At 43.7% G+C, this 20,879-nt stretch overlaps 1 long non-coding RNA gene across 2 annotated transcripts in view; it reads right to left on the bottom strand.

Moving 5' to 3' along the window:
* The window catches only part of LOC139765371 (uncharacterized), a 203,756-nt gene that overhangs the window by 65,262 nt on the left and 117,615 nt on the right, over positions 1-20,879 (bottom strand). The window contains exon 2 of one of the 2 annotated variants that reach the window (XR_011716658.1): positions 7,529-7,630. This is a non-coding gene — a long non-coding RNA (uncharacterized lncRNA). The remainder of the gene's footprint in view (positions 1-7,528; positions 7,631-20,879) is intronic. The other variant, XR_011716659.1, reaches the window with a different exon arrangement.

Below are 20,879 nucleotides of genomic sequence, written 5' to 3'. Positions count from 1 at the left end.
GAGTAAAGTCAAGGGTTAGTGAGAGGACAAGAGCAAGGGAAGGAGTAGCAGTACTCCTGAAACAGGAGTTGTGGGAGTATGTGATAGAATGTAAGAAAGTAAATTCTCGATTAAAATGGGTAAAACTGAAAGCTGATGGAGAGAGATGGGTGATTATTGGTGCATATGCACCTGGGCATGAGAAGAAAGATCATGAGAGGCAAGTGTTTTGGGAGCAGCTGAATGAGTGTGTTAGTGGTTTTGATGCACGAGACCGGGTTATAGTGATGGGTGGTTTGAATGCAAAGGTGAGTAATGTGGCAGTTGAGGGAATAATTGGTATACATGGGGTGTTCAGTGTTGTAAATGGAAATGGTGAAGAGCTTGTAGATTTATGTGCTGAAAAAGGACTGGTGATTGGGAATACCTGGTTTAAAAAGCGAGATATACATAATTATACGTATGTAAGTAGGAGAGATGGCCAGAGAGCGTTACTGGATTACGTGTTAATTGAAAGGCACGCGAAAGAGAGACTTTTGGATGTAAATGTTCTGAGAGGTGCAACTGGAGGGATGTCTGATTATTATCTTGTGGAGGCTAAGGTGAAGATTTGTATGGGTTTTCAGAAAAGAAGAGTGAATGTTGGGGTGAAGAGGGTGGTGAGAGTAAGTGAGCTTGGGAAGGAGACTTGTGTAAGGAAGTACCAGGAGAGACTGAGTACAGAATGGAAAAAGGTGAGAACAATGGAAGTAAGGGGAGTGGGGGAGGAATGGGATGTATTTAGGGAATCAGTGATGGATGGCGCAAAAGATGCTTGTGGCATGAGAAGAATGGGAGGTGGGTTGATTAGAAAGGGTAGTGAGTGGTGGGATGAAGAAGTAAGATTATTAGAGAAAGAGAAGAGAGAGGCATTTGGACAATTTTTGCAGGGAAAAAATGCAATTGAGTGGGAGATGTATAAAAGAAAGAGACAGGAGGTCAAGAGAAAGGTGCAAGAGGTGAAAAAGAGGGCAAATGAGAGTTGGGGTGAGAGCGTATCATTAAATTATAGGGAGAGCAAAAAGATGTTCTGGAAGGAGGTAAATAAAGTGCATAAGACAAGGGAGCAAATGGGAACTTCAGTGAAGGGCGCAAATGGGGAGGTGATAACAAGTAGTGGTGATGTGAGGAGATGGAGTGAGTATTTTGAAGGTTTGTTGAATGTGTTTGATGATAGAGTGGCAGATATAGGGTGTTTTGGTCGAGGTGGTGTGCAAAGTGAGAGGGTTAGGGAAAATGATTTGGTAAACAGAGAAGAGGTAGTAAAAGCTTTGCGGAAGATGAAAGCCGGCAAGGCAGCAGGTTTGGATGGTATTGCAGTGGAATTTATTAAAAAAGGGGGTGACTGTATTATTGACTGGTTGGTAAGGTTATTTAATGTATGTATGACTCATGGTGAGGTGCCTGAGGATTGGCGGAATGCGTGCATAGTGCCATTGTACAAAGGCAAAGGGGATAAGAGTGAGTGCTCAAATTACAGAGGTATAAGTTTGTTGAGTATTCCTGGTAAATTACATGGGAGGGTATTGATTGAGAGGGTGAAGGCATGTACAGAGCATCAGATTGGGGAAGAGCAGTGTGGTTTCAGAAGTGGTAGAGGATGTGTGGATTAGGTGTTTGCTTTGAAGAATGTATGTGAGAAATACTTAGAAAAGCAAATGGATTTGTATGTAGCATTTATAGATCTGGAGAAGGCATATGATAGAGTTGATAGAGATGCTCTGTGGAAGGTATTAAGAATATATGGTGTGGGAGGCAAGTTGTTAGAAACAGTGAAAAGTTTTTATCGAGGATGTAAAGCATGTGTACGTGTAGGAAGAGAGGAAAGTGATTGGTTCTCAGTGAATGTAGGTTTGCGGCAGGGGTGTGTGATGTCTCCATGGTTGTTTAATTTGTTTATGGATTGGGTTGTTAGGGAGGTGAATGCAATAGTTTTGGAAAGAGGGGCAAGTATGAAGTCTGTTGGGGATGAGAGAGCTTGGGAAGTGAGTCACTTGTTGTTCGCTGATGATACAGCGCTGGTGGCTGATTCATGTGAGAAACTGCAGAAGCTGGTGACTGAGTTTGGTAAAGCGTGTGAAAGAAGAAAGTTAAGAGTAAATGGGTATGTTTGAAGGAATAGTGGTTCCAACAATGTTGTATGGTTGCGAGGCGTGGACTATGGATAGAGTTGTGCGCAGGAGGATGGATGTGCTGGAAATGAGATGTTTGAGGACAATGTGTGGTGTGAGGTGGTTTGATCGAGTAAGTAACGTAAGGGTAAGAGAGATGTGTGGAAATAAAAAGAGTGTGGTTGAGAGAGCAGAAGAGGGTGTTTTGAAATGGTTTGGTCACATGGAGAGAATGAGTGAGGAAAGATTGACCAAGAGGATATATGTGTCGGAGGTGGAGGGAACGAGGAGAAGAGGGAGACCAAATTGGAGGTGGAAAGATGGAGTGAAAAAGATCTTGTGTGATCGGGGCCTGAACATGCAGGAGGGTGAAAGGAGGGCAAGGAATAGAGTGAATTGGAGCGATGTGGTATACCGGGGTTGACGTGCTGTCAGTGGATTGAATCAAGGCATGTAAAGCGTCTGGGGTAAACCATGGAAAGCTGTGTAGGTATGTATATTTGCGTGTGTGGACGTATGTATATACATGTGTAGGGGGGGGGGGGTGGGCCATTTCTTTCGTCTGTTTCCTTGCGCTACCTCGCAAACGCGGGAGACAGCGACAAAGTATAATAAAAAAAAATATATATATATATATATATATATATATATATATATATATATATATATATATATATATATATATATATATATATGTGTGTGTGTGTCCTTTGAGATGTATAGGAATGTATATTTGTGTGTGTGGACGTGTATGTATATACAACTGTATGTGGGTGGGTTGGGCCATTCTTTTGTCTGTTTCCTTCCACTAACTTGCTAATGCAGGAGACAGCGACAAAGCAAAATATAATAATAATAAAAGTCAGAAAGTTTGAAGGATTGTATCCATGGTGTGTAAATCATGCAAAGACTATATGAACAGAGACTGATATTTCATACGGTCAAAAAAGGTAAAATATATGTATTAATTTTTAAGGCAATGGATTAATTCAAAAAGCAAATGAGTTAAAATCCTTTTGTAGGACAGCTATTGAATACAGATGAATGAGGCATCTGTCTATAAAGTGCACTATACAAGCAATAGATGAAAAATTACTGTCAGAAACCAAGAGACATTTTATGTATGTGTATGGGGGTGGGTTGAGCCATTTCTTTCGTCTGTTTCCTTGCGCTACCTCGCAAACGCGGGAGACAGCTACAAAGCAAAAAAAAAAAAATATATATATATATATATATATATATATATATATATATATATATATATATATATATATATATATATATATATATATATATTTTTCATACTATTCGCCAGGTAGCGCAAGGAAACAGACGAAAGAAAAGGCCCAACCCCCCACCCCCCATACACATGTATATACATACGTCCACACACGCAAATATACATACCTACACAACTTTCCATGGTTTACCCCAGACGCTTCACATGCCTTGATTCAATCCACTGACAGCACGTCAACCCCGGTATACCACATCGCTCCAATTCACTCTATTCCTTGCCCTCCTTTCACCCTCCTGCATGTTCAGGCCCCGATCACACAAAATCTTTTTCACTCCATCTTTCCACCTCCAATTTGGTCTCCCTCTTCTCCTCGTTCCCTCCACCTCCGACACATATATCCTCTTGGTCAATCTTTCCTCACTCATTCTCTCCATGTGCCCAAACCACTTCAAAACACCCTCTTCTGCTCTCTCAACCACGCTCTTTTTATTTCCACACATCTCTCTTACCCTTACGTTACTTACTCGATCAAACCACCTCACACCACACATTGTCCTCAAACATCTCATTTCCAGCACATCCATCCTCCTGCGCACAACTCTATCCATAGCCCACGCCTCGCAACCATACAACATTGTTGGAACCACTATTCCTTCAAACATACCCATTTTTGCTTTCCGAGATAATGTTCTCGACTTCCACACATTCTTCAAGGCCCCCAGAATTTTCGCCCCCTCCCCCACCCTATGATCCACTTCCGCTTCCATGGTTCCATCCGCTGCCAGATCCACTCCCAGATATCTAAAACACTTCACTTCCTCCAGTTTTTCTCCATTCAAACTCACCTCCCAATTGACTTGACCCTCAACCCTACTGTACCTAATAACCTTGCTCTTATTCACATTTACTCTTAACATTCTTCTTCACACACTTTACCAAACTCAGTCACCAGCTTCTGCAGTTTCTCACATGAATCAGCCACCAGCGCTGTATCATCAGCGAACAACAACTGACTCACTTCCCAAGCTCTCTCATCCCCAACAGACTTCATACTTGCCCCTCTTTCCAAAACTCTTGCATTTACCTCCCTAACAACCCCATCCATAAACAAATTAAACAACCATGGAGACATCACACACCCCTGCCGCAAACCTACATTCACTGAGAACCAATCACTTTCCTCTCTTCCTACACGTACACATGCCTTACATCCTCGATAAAAACTTTTCACTGCTTCTAACAACTTTCCTCCCACACCATATATTCTTAATACCTTCCACAGAGCATCTCTATCGACTCTATCATATGCCTTCTCCAGATCCATAAATGCTACATACAAATCCATTTGCTTTTCTAAGTATTTCTCACATACATTCTTCAAAGCAAACACCTGATCTACACATCCTCTACCACTTCTGAAACCACACTGCTCTTCCCCAATCTGATGCTCTGTACATACCTTCACCCTCTCAATCAATACCCTCCCATATAATTTACCAGGAATACTCAACAAACTTATACCTCTGTAATTTGAGCACTCACTCTTATCCCCTTTGCCTTTGTACAATGGCACTATGCACGCATTCCGCCAATCCTCAGGCACCTCACCATGAGTCATACATACATTAAATAACCTTACCAACCAGTCAACAATACAGTCACCCCCTTTTTTAATAAATTCCACTGCAATACCATCCAAACCTGCTGCCTTGCCGGCTTTCATCTTCCGCAAAGCTTTCACTACCTCTTCTCTGTTTACCAAATCATTTTCCCTAACCCTCTCACTTTGCACACCACCTCGACCAAAACACCCTATATCTGCCACTCTATCATCAAACACATTCAACAAACCTTCAAAATACTCACTCCATCTCCTTCTCACATCACCACTACTTGTTATCACCTCCCCATTTGCGCCCTTCACTGAAGTTCCCATTTGCTCCCTTGTCTTACGCACTTTATTTACCTCCTTCCAGAACATCTTTTTATTCTCCCTAAAATTTAGTGATACTCTCTCACCCCAACTCTCATTTGCCCTTTTTTTCACCTCTTGCACCTTTCTCTTGACCTCCTGTCTCTTTCTTTTATACATCTCCCACTCAATTGCATTTTTTCCCTGCAAAAATCGTCCAAATGCCTCTCTCTTCTCTTTCACTAATACACTTACTTCTTCATCCCACCACTCAGTACCCTTTCTAACCAACCCACCTCCCACTCTTCTCATGCCACAAGCATCTTTTGCGCAATCCATCACTGATTCCCTAAATACATCCCATTCCTCCCCCACTCCCCTTACTTCCATTGTTCTCACCTTTTTCCATTCTGTACTCAGTCTCTCCTGGTACTTCCTCACACAGGTCTCCTTCCCAAGCTCACTTACTCTCACCACCCTCTTCACCCCAACATTCACTCTTCTTTTCTGAAAACACATACAAATCTTCACCTTAGCCTCCACAAGATAATGATCAGACATCCCTCCAGTTGCACCTCTCAGCACATTAATATCCAAAAGTCTCTCTTTCGCACGCCTGTCAATTAACACGTAATCCAATAACGCTCTCTGGCCATCTCTCCTACTTACATAAGTATACTTATGTATATCTCGCTTTTTAAACCAGGTATTCCCAATCATCAGTCCTTTTTCAGCACATAAATCTACAAGCTCTTCACCATTTCCATTTACAACACTGAACACCCCATGTATACCAATTATTCCCTCAACTGCCACATTACTCACCTTTGCATTTAAATCACCCATCACTATAACCCGGTCTCGTGCATCAAAACCACTAACACACTCATTCAGCTGCTCCCAAAACACTTGCCTCTCATGATCTTTCTTCTCATGCCCAGGTGCATATGCACCAATAATCACCCACCTGTCTCCATCAACTTTCAGTTTTACCCATATCAATCGAGAATTTACTTTCTTACATTCTATCACATACTCCCACAACTCAGAAAGTTTGAAGGATTGTATCCATGGTGTGTAAATCATGCAAAGACTATATGAACAGAGACTGTGATATTTCATACGGTCAAAAAAGGTAAAATATATGTATTCATTTTTAAGGCAATGGATTAATTCAAAAAGCAAATGAGTTAAAATCCTTTTGTAGGACAGCTATAAAATACAGATGAATGAGGCATCTGTCTATAAAGTGCACAATACAAGCAATAGATGAAGAATTACTGTCAGAAACCAAGAGACATTTTATGTATCACATTTCTATGATCACAGATATATATTGGCATAAAACTACATTACATGATCCTCATGTAAATATGATAAAATAAATATTGTAAGACTACATTTTGTATCATTAATAACTGAATAAAACAAACAAAATCCAAAATTAAGACAGCGTAATAAGCTAATTTCAACAAGGTATTTACTATCATCTCACCTACAGAAACCAGTATAATTTCATTCATTGAGAATACCTTTTGTGGGTCTAATGGTGCCCCTGATAATGAAAAAGCTTTACCACAGTTAGTAACACACCACTTCCCACTGATCTTGTATCTGTGATATTCTTCCATTTGTTTTTTACCAGTTACTTTTTCAAACATGAAATCATAATTCATGTTAACAAATGAAATCGATGATATCATATAGAGCTTTTATCTATTAAGGTCTTTAAACTGACATTGTTTTCTTGTAGAGCAAAGACAACAAATCTCCTGTTTCAAGTTATTATGTAAATACTGTTAATCTAGAATCCAGTTGTCTTGTCACAGTTACACTCCCCAAAATAAGAAAAGTGCTAACAATTTCCAGTGCTGGTAAGCTAGTATATGAGCCAAAAAGAATTCAACATTATATTTAAAAATCTTGTGCTTCCTCGCTGATGCGGGAGGCAGCAAAAAAGTATAATAAGATAAATAAAGGGGAGAAAGGGAGAAAGAATACTTCCCACGTATTCCCTGCGTGTCGTAGAAGGCGACTAAAAGGGAAGGGAGCGGGGGGCTGGAAATCTTCCCGCTCATTTTTTTTTTATTTTCCAAAGGAAGGAACAGAGAAGAGGGCCGGGTGAGGATGTTTCCTCAGAGGCCCAGTCCTCTGTTCTTAACGCTACCTCGCTGAGGCGGGAAATGGCAAATAGTATGAAAGAAAAGAAAGAAAGATTTAAAAATCTAATATATATTTCAATACAACATGAAAAACCTGTTAATGATCCTGGCGTGTCTGTGTTTGTTCCAAGTGGCTCCTTCCATTGCCTTTGTCAATGGGATATCTAGCAGATGTCCTCCTTGATATCTGTGAAATCAAGATTATTCTTGTAATTGAAGTAAATGCTACTAGTTTGGTCTAATATAATTCATATAACCATGGTATTTCAAATCTGTTGACTCCTTTACATAAAATACAGACTTCCATCATCATTCAAGTGATATCGGGATAATACCTGGTTTATAAAAGAGGAGCGGGGGAGAAATGGGATGTACCTACGAAAAGTGATGGCTTGTGCAAAAGATGCTTGTGGGAAGCAAAAGGTGGGAGGTGGGCGGACTAGAAAGGGTAATGAGTGGTGGGATGAAGAAGTAAGAGAGAAGAGAAGGCATTTGGAAAATTCTTCCAGGAAGTAGTGGAAATGACAGGAAGATGTATAAAAGAAAGTGGCAAGAGGTCAAGAGAAAGGTGGCAGCAGGACAAGGGAAAGATGCACGAGATGAAAAAAGAGGGCAAATGAGAGTTTGGGTGAGTGTGTGTCATTAAATTTCAGGAAAATAACAAGATGTTTAGGAAGGAGGTAAATAATGTGCATAAGACAATAGAACAAATGGGAACATGGGTAAAGGGGACAAATGGGGAAGTGATAGCAAGTGAGAAGGAGTGAATGAAGTGAGAAGGAGTGAGTATTTTGAAGGTTCGTTGAATGTGTTAGATGATAGAGTGGAAGATATAAGGCATTTTGGTCGGGGTGGTGTGCAAAGTGAGAGGTTCAGGGAGAATGGTTTGATAAACATAGGAGAGGTAGTGAAAGCTTTGCAGAAGATGAAAGTCGGCACGTTAGGATGGTACTGATGTGGAATTTATCAAAAAAGGAGGTCACTCTGTTGTTGATTGGTTGGTAAGGATATTCAATTTATGTATGGATCACGGTGAAGTCTGAGGATTGGCAGAATGCATGCACAGTGCCATTGTACTAAGGCAAAGGGGATAAAGGCAAGTGTTCAAATTACAGAGGCATAAGGTTGTTGAGTATTGCTGGGAAATTATATGGGAGGAGAGTAAAGGCATGTACAGAGCATCAGACTGAATAAGAGCAGTGTGGTTTCAGAAGTGGTAGAGGATGTGTGGATCAGGTGTTTGCTTTGAAAAATCTATGTGAGAAATACCTCAAAAAAAGATGGATTTGTAAGTAACACTTATGGCTCTAGAAAAGGCATATGATAGGGTTGATAGAGATGCTTTGTGGAAGGTTTTAAGAGTATATGGTGTGGGAGGTAAGTTGGCAGAAGCAGTGAAAAGTTTTTATCAAGGCATGTGGACAAGTAGGAGGAGAGTGCGTGATGTCCCCATGGCCGTTTAATTTCTTTGTGGATGAAGTGGTTAGGGAGGTGAATGGGAGAGTTTTGGAGAAAGGGGCAAGTATGCAGTCTCTTCTGGATAAGAGGGCTTGGGAAGTGAGTCACTTGTTGTTTGCTGGTGGCTGATTCGGGTGAGAAACTGCACAGGTTGGTGACAGTTTGGTAAAGTGTGAAATGAGAAAGTTCAGAGTTTGATGTGAATAAGAGCAAGGTTATTAGGTTCAATAGGGTTGAGGGACAAGTTAAATGGTAGGTAAGTTTGAATGGAGACAAACTGGTGGAAGTGAAGTGGTTTAGATAATCTGGAATGGACTTAGCTGTGAAAGTAGAAATGAGTCACAAGGTGGGGGAGGGAGCAAAGGTTCTGGGAGCGTTGAGGAATGTCAGGAAGACCATTATCTTGGGGAAAAATAAGTATGTCTGAAGGAATAGTGGTTCCAACAATGTTGACGGGGTAGCGACAGAAATAGATGAAGGCAGCAAGTATGAATGTATACATGTGTATACATGTATGTATATGTTGATATGCATATGTATGTATATGTGCGCCTAGGGGCGTTTATAATTATATATGTGCATATGAATGGTTTGGCCATTAATCTCCTGTTTCCTTGTGTTACCTCAATGATGCGGGAAATAGCAGTAAGCACAATAAACAATTTTGTTCTATAACTGAGGGACCAGCACATGAAAAATAATATACGTAAATATGTTAATAAGTATGTTGAATATTCCTGGGAAATTATATGGGAGGGCATTGATTGAGAGGGTAAAGGCATGTACAGAGCATCAGACTGGGGAAGAGCAGTGTGGTTTCAGAAGTGGTAGGGGATGTGTGGATCAGGTGTTTGCTTTCAAGAATGTATGCGAGTAATACTTAGAAAAACAGATGGATTTCTATATGGGATTTTATGGATCTGGAGAAGGCATATGATAGGGTTGACAGAGATGCTTTGTGGAAGGTTCTAAGAGTATAAAGTGTGGGAGGTAAGTTCTTACAAGCAGTGAAAATTCTTTTTTCCAAGGATGTAAGGAATGTGTAAGAGCAGGAAGAGAGGAAAGTGACTGGTTCCCCTTGAACGTCGGTTTGTGGCATGGGTGCATGATGTCTCCATGGTTGTTTAATTTGTTTATGGATGGGGTTGTTAGGGAGGTGAATGCAAGAGTTTTGGAAAGAGGGGCAAGTATGCAGTCTTTTGTGGATGAGAGAGCTTGGGAAGTGAGTCAGTTGTTGTTTGTTGAAGATGCAGCGTTGGTGGCTGATTCGGGTGAGAAACTGCAGAAGTTGGTGACTGAGACTGGTAAAGTGTGTGAAATAAGAAAGTTGGGGAGGAAATGTGAATAAGAGCAACGTTATTAGGTTCAGTAGGATTGAGGGAAAAGTCTACTGGGAGGTAAGTTTAAATGGAGAAAAACTGGAGGAAGTGAAGTGTTTTAGATATCTGGGAGTGGATTTGGCAGCGGATGGAAACATGGAAGCGGAAGTGAGTCACAGGGTGGGGGAGGGGGCGAAAGTTCTGAGAGCATTGAAGAATGTGCAGAAGGCGAGAACACTATCTCGGAAAGCAAAAATGGGTATGTTTGAAGGAATAGTGGTTCCAACAATGTTATATGGTTGCGAGGTGTGGGCTATAGATAGAGCTGTGCGGAAGAGGGTGGATGTGTTGGAAATGAGTTGTTTGAAGACAGTATGTGGTGTGAAGTGTTTTGATTGAGCAGGTAATGAAAGGGCAAGAGAGATGTGTGGTAATAAAGAGTGTGGTTGAGAGAATAGAAGAGGGTGTTTTGAAATGGTCTAGTCACATGGAGAGAATGATAGAGTGATAGAGTGGAAGATATAAGGCATTTTAGTTGGGGTGGTGTGCAAACTGAGAGGTTCAGGGAGAATGGTTTGATAAACATAGAAGAGGTAGCGAAAGCTTTGCAGAAGATGAAAGTTGGCACATTAGGAAGGTACTGATGTGGAATTTATCAAAAAAGGAGGTCACTCTGTTGTTGATTGGTCGGTAAGGATATTCAATTTACGTATGGATCGTGGTAAAGTCTGAGGATTGGCAGAATGCATGCACAGTGCCACTGTACTAAGGCAAAGGGGATAAAGGCAAGTGTTCAAATTACAGAGGCATAAGGTTGTTGAGTATTGCTGGGAAATTATATGGGAGGAGAGTAAAGGCATGTACAGAGCATCAGACTGAATAAGAGCAGTGTGGTTTCAGAAGTGGTAGAGGATGTGTGGATCAGGTGTTTGCTTTGAAAAATCTATGTGAGAAATACCTCAAAAAAAGATGGATTTGTAAGTAACACTTATGGCTCTAGAAAAGGCATATGATAGGGTTGATAGAGATGCTTTGTGGAAGGTTTTAAGAGTATATGGTGTGGGAGGTAAGTTGGCAGAAGCAGTGAAAAGTTTTTATCAGGGCATGTGGACAAGTAGGAGGAGAGTGCGTGATGTCCCCATGGCCGTTTAATTCCTTTGTGGATGAAGTGGTTAGGGAGGTGAATGAGAGAGTTTTGGAGAAAGGGGCAAGTATGCAGTCTATTCAGGATAAGAGGGCTTGGGAAGTGAGTCACTTGTTGTTTGCTGGTGGCTGATTCGGGTGAGAAACTGCACAGGCTGGTGACAGTTTGGTAAAGTGTGAAATGAGAAAGTTCAGAGTTTGATGTGAATAAGAGCAAGGTTATTAGGTTCAATAGGGTTGAGGGACAAGTTAAATGGTAGGTAAGTTTGAATGGAGACAAACTGGTGGAAGTGAAGTGGTTTAGATAACCTGGAATGGACTTAGCTGTGAAAGTAGAAATGAGTCACAAGGTGGGGGAGGGAGCAAAGGTTCTGGGAGCGTTGAGGAATGTCAGGAAGACCATTATCTTGGGGAAAAATAAGTATGTCTGAAGGAATAGTGGTTCCAACAATGTTGGCGGGGTAGCGACAGAAATAGATGAAGGCAGCAAGTATGAATGTATACATGTGTATACATGTATGTATATGTGCGGCTAGGGGCGTTTATAATTATATGTGTGCATATGAATGGTTTGGCCATTAATCGCCTGTTTCCTTGTGTTACCTCAATGATGCGGGAAATAGCAGTAAGTACAATAAACAATTTTGTTCTATAACTGAGGGACCAGCACATGAAAAATAATATACGTAAATATGTTAATAAGTATGTTGAATATTCCTGGGAAATTATATGGGAGGGCATTGATTGAGAGGGTAAAGGCATGTACAGAGCATCAGACTGGGGAAGAGCAGTGTGGTTTCAGAAGTGGTACGGGATGTGTGGATCAGGTGTTTGCTTTCAAGAATGTATGCGAGTAATACTTAGAAAAAACAGATGGATTTCTATATGAATTTTATGGATCTGGAGAAGGCATATGATAGGGTTGACAGAGATGCTTTGTGGAAGGTTCTAAGAGTATAAAGTGTGGGAAGTAAGTTCTTACAAGCAGTGAAAAATTTTTTTTTCCAAGGATGTAAGGCATGTGTAAGAGCAGGAAGAGAGAAAAGTGACTGGTTCCCATTGAATGTCGGTTTGCGGCAGGGGTGCATGATGTCTCCATGGTTGTTTAATTTGTTTATGGATGGGGTTGTTAGGGAGGTGAATGCAAGAGTTTTGGAAAGAGGGGCAGGTATGCAGTCTGTTGTGGATGAGAGAGCTTGGGAAGTGAGTCAGTTGTTGTTTGTTGAAGATGCAGCGTTGGTGGCCGATTCAGGAGAGAAACTGCAGAAGTTGGTGACTGAGACTGGTAAAGTGTGTGAAATAAGAAAGTTGGGGAGGAAATGTGAATAAGAGCAACGTTATTAGGTTCAGTAGGATTGAGTGAAAAGTCTACTGGGAGGTAAGTTTGAATGGAGAAAAACTGGAGGAAGTGAAGTGTTTTAGATATCTGGGAGTGGATTTGGCAGCGGATGGAAGCATGGAAGCGGAAGTGAGTCACAGGGTGGGGGAGGAAGCGAAAGTTCTGAGAGCATTGAAGAATGTGTGGAAGGCGAGAACACTATCTCGGAAAGCAAAAATGGGTATGTTTGAAGGAATAGTGGTTCCAACAATGTTATATGGTTGCGAGGCGTGGGCTATAGATAGAGCTGTGCGGAAGAGGGTGGATGTGTTGGAAATGAGATGTTTGAAGACAGTATGTGGTGTGAGGTGTTTTGATTGAGCAGGTAATAAAAGGGTAAGAGAGATGTGTGGTAATAAAGAGTGTGGTTGAGAGAATAGAAGAGGGTGTTTTGAAATGGTCTGGTCACATGGAGAGAATGAGTGAAGAAAGATTGACAAAGAGGATATATATGTCAGAGGTGGAGGGAACGAAAAGTGGGAGGCCAAATTAGAGGTGGAAGGATGGAGTGATAAAGATTTTGAGTGACCGGGGCCTTAACATGCAGAAGGGTGAAAGGCATGCAAGGAACAGAGTGAATTGGCACGATGTGGTATACCGGGGTCAACGTGCTGTCAATGGATTGAACCATGGAATGTGAAATGTCTGGGGTAAACCATGGAAAGTTTTGTGGGGCCTGGATGTGGAGAGGGAGCTGTGGTTTCCGTGCATTACACATGACAGCTAGAGACTGAGTGTGAACGAATGTGGCCTTTATTGTCTTTTCCTAGAGCTACCTTGCGCGCGTGCAGGGGGAGGGGGTTGTCATTTCATGTGTGGCTGGGTGGCAATGGGAATGGCTATGGGGAGTGAGTATGAATATGTACATGCTAATATATGTATTTGTCTGTGTATGTATATGTATGTATACAATGAAATGTATAGGAATGTACATGTGCTTGTGTATGTATATACATGTGCATGTGGGTGGGTTGGGCCATTCTTTCGCCTGTTTCCTTGCACTACCCCGCTAACGTGGGAGACAGCGACAAAGCAAAATAAATAACATTCTTACTTGCTGCCTTCGCCCATTCCCATCAGCACCCCGCCATACATGAAATAGCATCACCCCACCCCCTTCCAGCGAGGAAAAGACAAAAAATCTCTAGCTGTCATGTATAATGCATCGAAACCACAGCTCCATTTCCACATCCAGGCCCCACAAAACATTCCATGGTTTATCCCAGACCCTTCACATGCCCTGGTTAAATACACTGATAGCACATCGACCCCAGTATACCACATCGTTCCAATTCACTTTATTTCTTGCATGCCTTTCACCCTCCTGCGTGTTCAGGCCCTGATCACTCAAAATCTATCTCACTCCATCTTTCCACCTCCAGTTTGGTCTCCCACTTCTCCTTGTTCCCTCCACCTCTGACACATATATTCTCTTGGTCAATCTTTCCTCACTCATTCTCTCCATGTGACCAAACCATTTCAAAACACCCTCTTCTGCACACTCTTTTTATTACCACACATCTCTCTTACCCTTACATTACTTACTCGATCAAACCACCTCACACCACATATTGTCCTCAAACATCTCATTTCCAGCACATCCACCCTCCTCAGCACAACTCTATCCATAGCCCACGCCTCGCAACCATATAACATTGTTCAAACCACTATTACTTCAACGATACTCATTGGGGAGCAGAGTTGGTGTGGGGAGCTTGTGTTGTACGGTGGAGGGTTGGGGAGTAGAGTTGGTGTGGGGAGCTTGTGTTGTACGGTGGAAGGTTGGGGAGCAGTTGATGTGGGGAGCTTGTGTTGTACAGTGGAGGGTTGGGGAGTAGAGTTGGTGTGGGGAGCTTGTGTTGTACGGTGGAAGGTTGGGGAGCAGTTGATGTGGGGAGCTTGTGTTGTACGGTGGAGGGTTGGGGAGCAGTTGATGTGGGGAGCTTGTGTTGTACGGTGGAGGGTTGGGGAGTAGAGTTGGTGTGGGGAGCTTGTGTTGTACGGTGGAAGGTTGGGGAGCAGTTGATGTGGGGAGCTTGTGTTGTACGGTGGAGGGTTGGGGAGTAGTTGATGTGGGGAGCTTGTGTTGTACGGTGGATGGTTGGGGAGTAGAGTTGGTGTGGGGAGCTTGTGTTGTACGGTGGAAGGTTGGGGAGTAGTTAGTGTGGGGAGCTTATGCTGTACGGCGGATTGGGGAGTAGTTGATGTGGGGAGCTTGTGTTGTACGGTGGAGGGTTGGGGAGCAGTTGGTGTGGGGAGCTTGTACGGTGGAGGGTTGGGGAGCAGTTGGTGTGGGGAGCTTGTACGGTGGAGGGTTGGGGAGCAGTTGGTGTGGGGAGCTTGTGCTGTACGTTGAAGGGTTGGGGAGCAGTTGGTGTGGGGAGCTTGTGTTGTACGTTGGAGGGTTGGGGAGCAGTTGGTGTGGGGAGCTTGTACGGTGGAGGGTTGGGGAGCAGTTGGTGTGGGGAGCTTGTGCTGTACGTTGGAGCCTTGATCACGCAGTTCGACCTTGATGTACGGTGGAGGTTGGGATAGACGGTACGACCCTTGATCACGACGGTACGACCTTGATCACGACGGTCAGACCCTTGATCACGACGGTACGACCCTTGAACACGACGGTACGACCCTTGATCACGACGGTACGACCCTTGATCACGACGGTACGACCCTTGATCACGACGGTACGACCCTTGATCCAGAACGGTACGACCTTGATCACGAAGGTACGACCCTTGATCACGAGTACGGATCACCGACCCTTGATCACGACGGTACGACCTTGATCACGACGGTACGACCTTGATCACGACGGTACGACCCTTGATCACGAAGGTACGACCATTGATCACGACGGTACGACCCTTGATCAAGACGGTACTACCCTTAGATCACGACGGTGAAGGTACCCTTGATCACGACGCTACGACCCTTGATCACGACGGTACGACCCTTGATCAACGACGGTACGACCCTTGATCACGACGGTACAACCCTTGATCACGACGGTACGACCCTTGATCACGATGGTACGACCCTTGATCACAACGGTACGACCCTTGATCACGAAGGTAAGACCCTTGATCACGAAGCCACGACCCCTTGATCACGACGGTACGACCCTTGATCACGACGGTACTACCCTTGATCACGAAGGTAAGACCCTTGATCGCGACGGTAGGACCCTTGATCACAACGGTACGACCCTTGATCACGAAGGTAAGACCCTTGATCACGACGGTACGACCCTAAGCCACGACGGTTCGACACTTGGTCACGACGGTACGACCCTTGATCACAACGGTACGACCCTTGATCACGATGGTAAGACCCTTGATCACGACAGTGCGACCCTTGATCACAACGGTACGACCCCTGATAACGATATGATCCTTGATCACGATGTTACGACCCTTCAACACAACGGTACGATCCTCTGAGCCAGAGGGTACTACCCTTAAGCAAGACGGTACGCCCCTTGAGCCCGACGGTACGACCCTTCAACACAACAGTACCACCTTTCAACACCGGTACCATCCTTGAGCACGACGGTAAAACCCTTGAGCACGATGGTACGACCCTTCAACAAGACGGTACGACCCATCAAGCGATAGGATCCTACACCACAACGGTACGACCTTTTAAGCAGTATGGTGCGAACCTTGACTTCGACGGTACGATCCTCGAGCACGACGGTACGACCCAACAACGCTACGACCCCTCAGCACAACGGTGCGACCCTTCAACAACAGTACGATTCTTGAGCACAACGGTACGACTCCTCAGCACGACGGTGCGACCCTTCAACAACTACGATTCTTGAGTACGACGGTACGACCCATCTGCACGGCAGTACGACCCAACAACGGTACGATCCTTGAGCACGTCGGTACGACCCTTCAACGGTACGGCCCTTGAGCTCGATGGTACGACCCTTCAACTAGATGGTACGGTCCTTGAACAAGATGGTACGGTCCTTGAGCAAAACGGTGTGACCCTTAAGTACGACGGTACGACCCTTGATCATGACGGTACAGCCCTTGAGCACGATGGTGCGACTCGTCAACACAACGGTACGACCCTTGAGCACGATTGTAAGACGCCTTGAGCACGTTGGTACGTCCATTCAACCCAACGGTAAGACCCTGGAGCACGACTGTACGACCCTTGAGCAACACGGTACGACCTTTTGAGCACGATGGTACGACCCTTCAAGCAAGACGTTACGACCCTTCTACACAGCGGTAAGATCATTCAGCACAAAGGTACGACCCTTCAACACAACAGTACGACACTTCAGCAAGACGGTACGACCCTTCAACACAACGGTACGACCCTTCAGCAAGAGAGTACGACCTATATCAAGAGTGAATGAGAGGAGGAGAACTGCTACTCAGAAGTGACCACTTGTGAATTGATGGACATTTTGCTATGTATATTGTGGGTTACTTGTCAAGTACACCAACTTTTCTTGTGTTCCAAGTGGGTTTGAAAGTCTATCGAGCAATAGACACATTCTCGTTTACCAGTGAAATATGGGTTAGTACGGCCCATGTCTTCCTGCTTATTATTAAATCTACCTAAGTATCTTCGTTGAAATTTTGTTGTCAAATTACACGCTGCCAAACCTTCCATGTTAGTGAAACGTACACTGGAATGTCCGCAGACATTTTGATTACCGTGAAATATGCTATGGTAAGTACGTGGACTTTACCTACAGGGTTTGTGTGATGTCGTCTGGTAAGGCAGGCAAGAAGGTAGGTAGGCAAGCAACAATGTAGGTAAGGAGGTAGGTAGGCAAGCAGGCAAGAAGAAAGGCAAAGAGGAAGGTAGGCAAGCAAAAAAGGAGGCAAGAAGGTAAGTAAGGAGGTACGTAGGCAAGCAAGAAGGCAGGCAAGAATGTAGGTAAGGAGGTAGGGAAGCAAGCAGGCAAGAAGGAAGGCAAAGACAAGCAAGCAAAAAGGCAAAGAAGCCAGGCAGGTAAGCAGGAAAGCGGGCAGGCAAAAAGATAAGCAGACAAACTAAAAGGCAAGTAGACAAAAACACAAGCAGGCAGGCAAGCTGCTAGGCGCGAAAGCAGGCAGGCAAAAATGCAGGCGTAAAAGTAGACAAGCAGGTAGGCACAAAGGCAAGTTGGCGGTCAAAAAGACGGGCAGGCGAAAAGGCTGGCAAGCAGGCAAGCAGGCAAGCACTCAGGCTGACAAAAACGCAGGGAAATAGACAGGTGAAAAAGCAGAGAGGCAAGCAGGCAAAACGGTAGGTAGACAGGAAAAACACAGACAGGCAAAAAGGCATGCTAGCAGACAGTCAAACAGGAAGGAAGGCAAAAAGGTAGGCAAGCAAGCTCGCAGGTAAGCGAGAATGCAGGCAGACAAAATGGCGGACAGGCAGGCGAAAAGCAAACCGGCAAATACGCAAGCAGCCAGGCAGGCAGGCTGGCAGCCACGCAAAAGGACAGGCAGACAAGCAAAAAGACTGGCAGACAGGCGTAAAGGCAGGTAGGCAGAAAGAGAAGCAGGCAACAGGTAAAAAGGAAGAGGAAGTCATAAAGGCAGGCAGGAAAATACGCAAGCAGCCAAGAAGGAGAAAAGTAAGGCAGGCAGGCAGGCAAAATGACATATAGACAGGTAAAGACAGGCAACACGACAGGTAGGGAGAGGTAGACGTAAATACAGCCAGGCAAAAAGCAAGCATGCAAAATGACTGGAAGGCAGGAAAGCAAAAAGTTTGGCAAGAAGGAAGCAAAAAGGCAGGCAGGTAGACAACAAACAAAAAGGCTGGTGGTGGGCAGTAAAAAAAACGCCAGGTAGACAAAAAGGGCAGGCAAACAATAAGGCAAAAAGGCGGGCAAACAATTAGGCAGGAGGGCAAGCAAAACCCAGGCAGGTAGGCAAAAGTGGAGGCAGTTTCCTGGTGGTTATCAAGACATTTCCAGGACAATATGTGGTGTGAGGTGGTATGATGATCGAGTAAGTAGTGTAAGAGAGATGTGTGGTAATACAAAGTGTGTGGTTGAGAGAGCAGAAGAAGGTGTTTTGAAATGGTTTGGTCACATGGAGAAAATGAATGAGGAAAGATTGACCAAGAGGATGTATGTGTCAGAGGTGGAGGGAACGAGAAGTGGGAGACCAAATTGGAGGTGGAAGGATGGAATGAAAAAGATTTTGGGTCTGAACATGCAGGAGGGTGAGCGGTGTGCAAGGAAGAGTGAATTGGAACGATGTGGTATACCGGGGTCGACGTGGTCAATGGACTGAACCAGGGAATATAAAACGTCTGGGGTAAACCATGTAACGGTCTTTAGGGTCTGGAGGTGGACAGGGAATGGATGGAAGACAAGTATGAATATGTACATGTGTTTATGTGTATTTATATGAGTTCACGGGGGAGATGAAACACGCTAAGTTCCCAAGTGCACTTTTGTGTGATAATCATATCATTAGTAGAGATACAAGAAAGAAATATATGAACTCACACATTTCTTTCTTGTATCACAAAATTGTGACCCTTTCCAATATGTATGTATGTATGTATGTATGTATGTATGTATGTATGTATGTATGTATGTATGTATGTATGTATGTATGTATGTATGTATGTATGTGTATATGCTATGTATATATACGTGGTGATGTGAGAAGGAGATGGAATGAGTATTTTGAAGGTTTGTTGAATGTGTTTGATGATAGAGTGGCAGATATAGGGTGTTTTGGTCGAGGTTGTGTGCAAAGTGAGAGGGTTAGGGAAAATGTTTTGGTAAACAGAGAAGAGGTAGTGAAAGCTTTGCGGAAGATGAAAGCCGGCAAGGCAGCAGGTTTGGATGGTATTGCAGTGGAATTTATTAAAAAGGGGGGTGACTGTATTGTTGACTGGTTGGTAAGGTTATTTAATGTATGTATGACTCATGGTGAGGTGCCTGAGGATTGGCGGAATGCGTGCATAGTGCCATTGTACAAAGGCAAAGGGGATAAGAGTGAGTGCTCAAATTACAGAGGTATAAGTTTGTTGAGTATTCCTGGTAAATTATATGGGAGGGTATTGATTGAGAGGGTGAAGGCATGTACAGAGCATCAGATTGGGGAAGAGCAGTGTGGTTTCAGAAGTGGTAGAGGATGTGTGGATCAGGTGTTTGCTTTGAAGAATGTATGTGAGAAATACTTAGAAAAGCAAATGGATTTGTATGTAGCATTTATGGATCTGGAGAAGGCATATGATAGAGTTGATAGAGATGCTCTGTGGAAGGTATTAAGAATATATGGTGTGGGAGGCAAGTTGTTAGAAGCAGTGAAAAGTTTTTATCGAGGATGTAAGGCATGTGTACGTGTAGGAAGAGAGGAAAGTGATTGGTTCTCAGTGAATGTAGGTTTGCGGCAGGGGTGTGTGATGTCTCCATGGTTGTTTAATTTGTTTATGGATGGGGTTGTTAGGGAGGTAAATGCAAGAGTCTTGGAAAGAGGGGCAAGTATGAAGTCTGTTGGGGATGAGAGAGCTTGGGAAGTGAGTCAGTTGTTGTTCGCTGATGATACAGCGCTGGTGGCTGATTCATGTGAGAAACTGCAGAAGCTGGTGACTGAGTTTGGTAAAGTGTGTGGAAGAAGAAAGTTAAGAGTAAATGTGAATAAGAGCAAGGTTATTAGGTACAGTAGGGTTGAGGGTCAAGTCAATTGGGAGGTGAGTTTGAATGGAGAAAAACTGGAGGAAGTGAAGTGTTTTAGATATCTGGGAGTGGATCTGTCAGCGGATGGAACCATGGAAGCGGAAGTGGATCATAGGGTGGGGGAGGGGGCGAAAATTCTGGGAGCCTTGAAAAATGTGTGGAAGTCGAGAACATTATCTCGGAAAGCAAAAATGGGTATGTTTGAAGGAATAGTGGTTCCAACAATGTTGTATGGTTGCGAGGCGTGGGCTATGGATAGAGTTGTGCGCAGGAGGATGGATGTGCTGGAAATGAGATGTTTGAGGACAATGTGTGGTGTGAGGTGGTTTGATCGAGTAAGTAACGTAAGGGTAAGAGAGATGTGTGGAAATAAAAAGAGCGTGGTTGAGAGAGCAGAAGAGGGTGTTTTGAAATGGTTTGGGCACATGGAGAGAATGAGTGAGGAAAGATTGACCAAGAGGATATATGTGTCGGAGGTGGA

The sequence above is a fragment of the Panulirus ornatus genome, chromosome 54, assembly GCF_036320965.1.
Source record: "Panulirus ornatus isolate Po-2019 chromosome 54, ASM3632096v1, whole genome shotgun sequence".
NCBI classification, from domain to species: Eukaryota; Metazoa; Arthropoda; class Malacostraca; order Decapoda; family Palinuridae; genus Panulirus; species Panulirus ornatus.
This window is presented reverse-complemented; position numbering and strand designations above follow the sequence as displayed.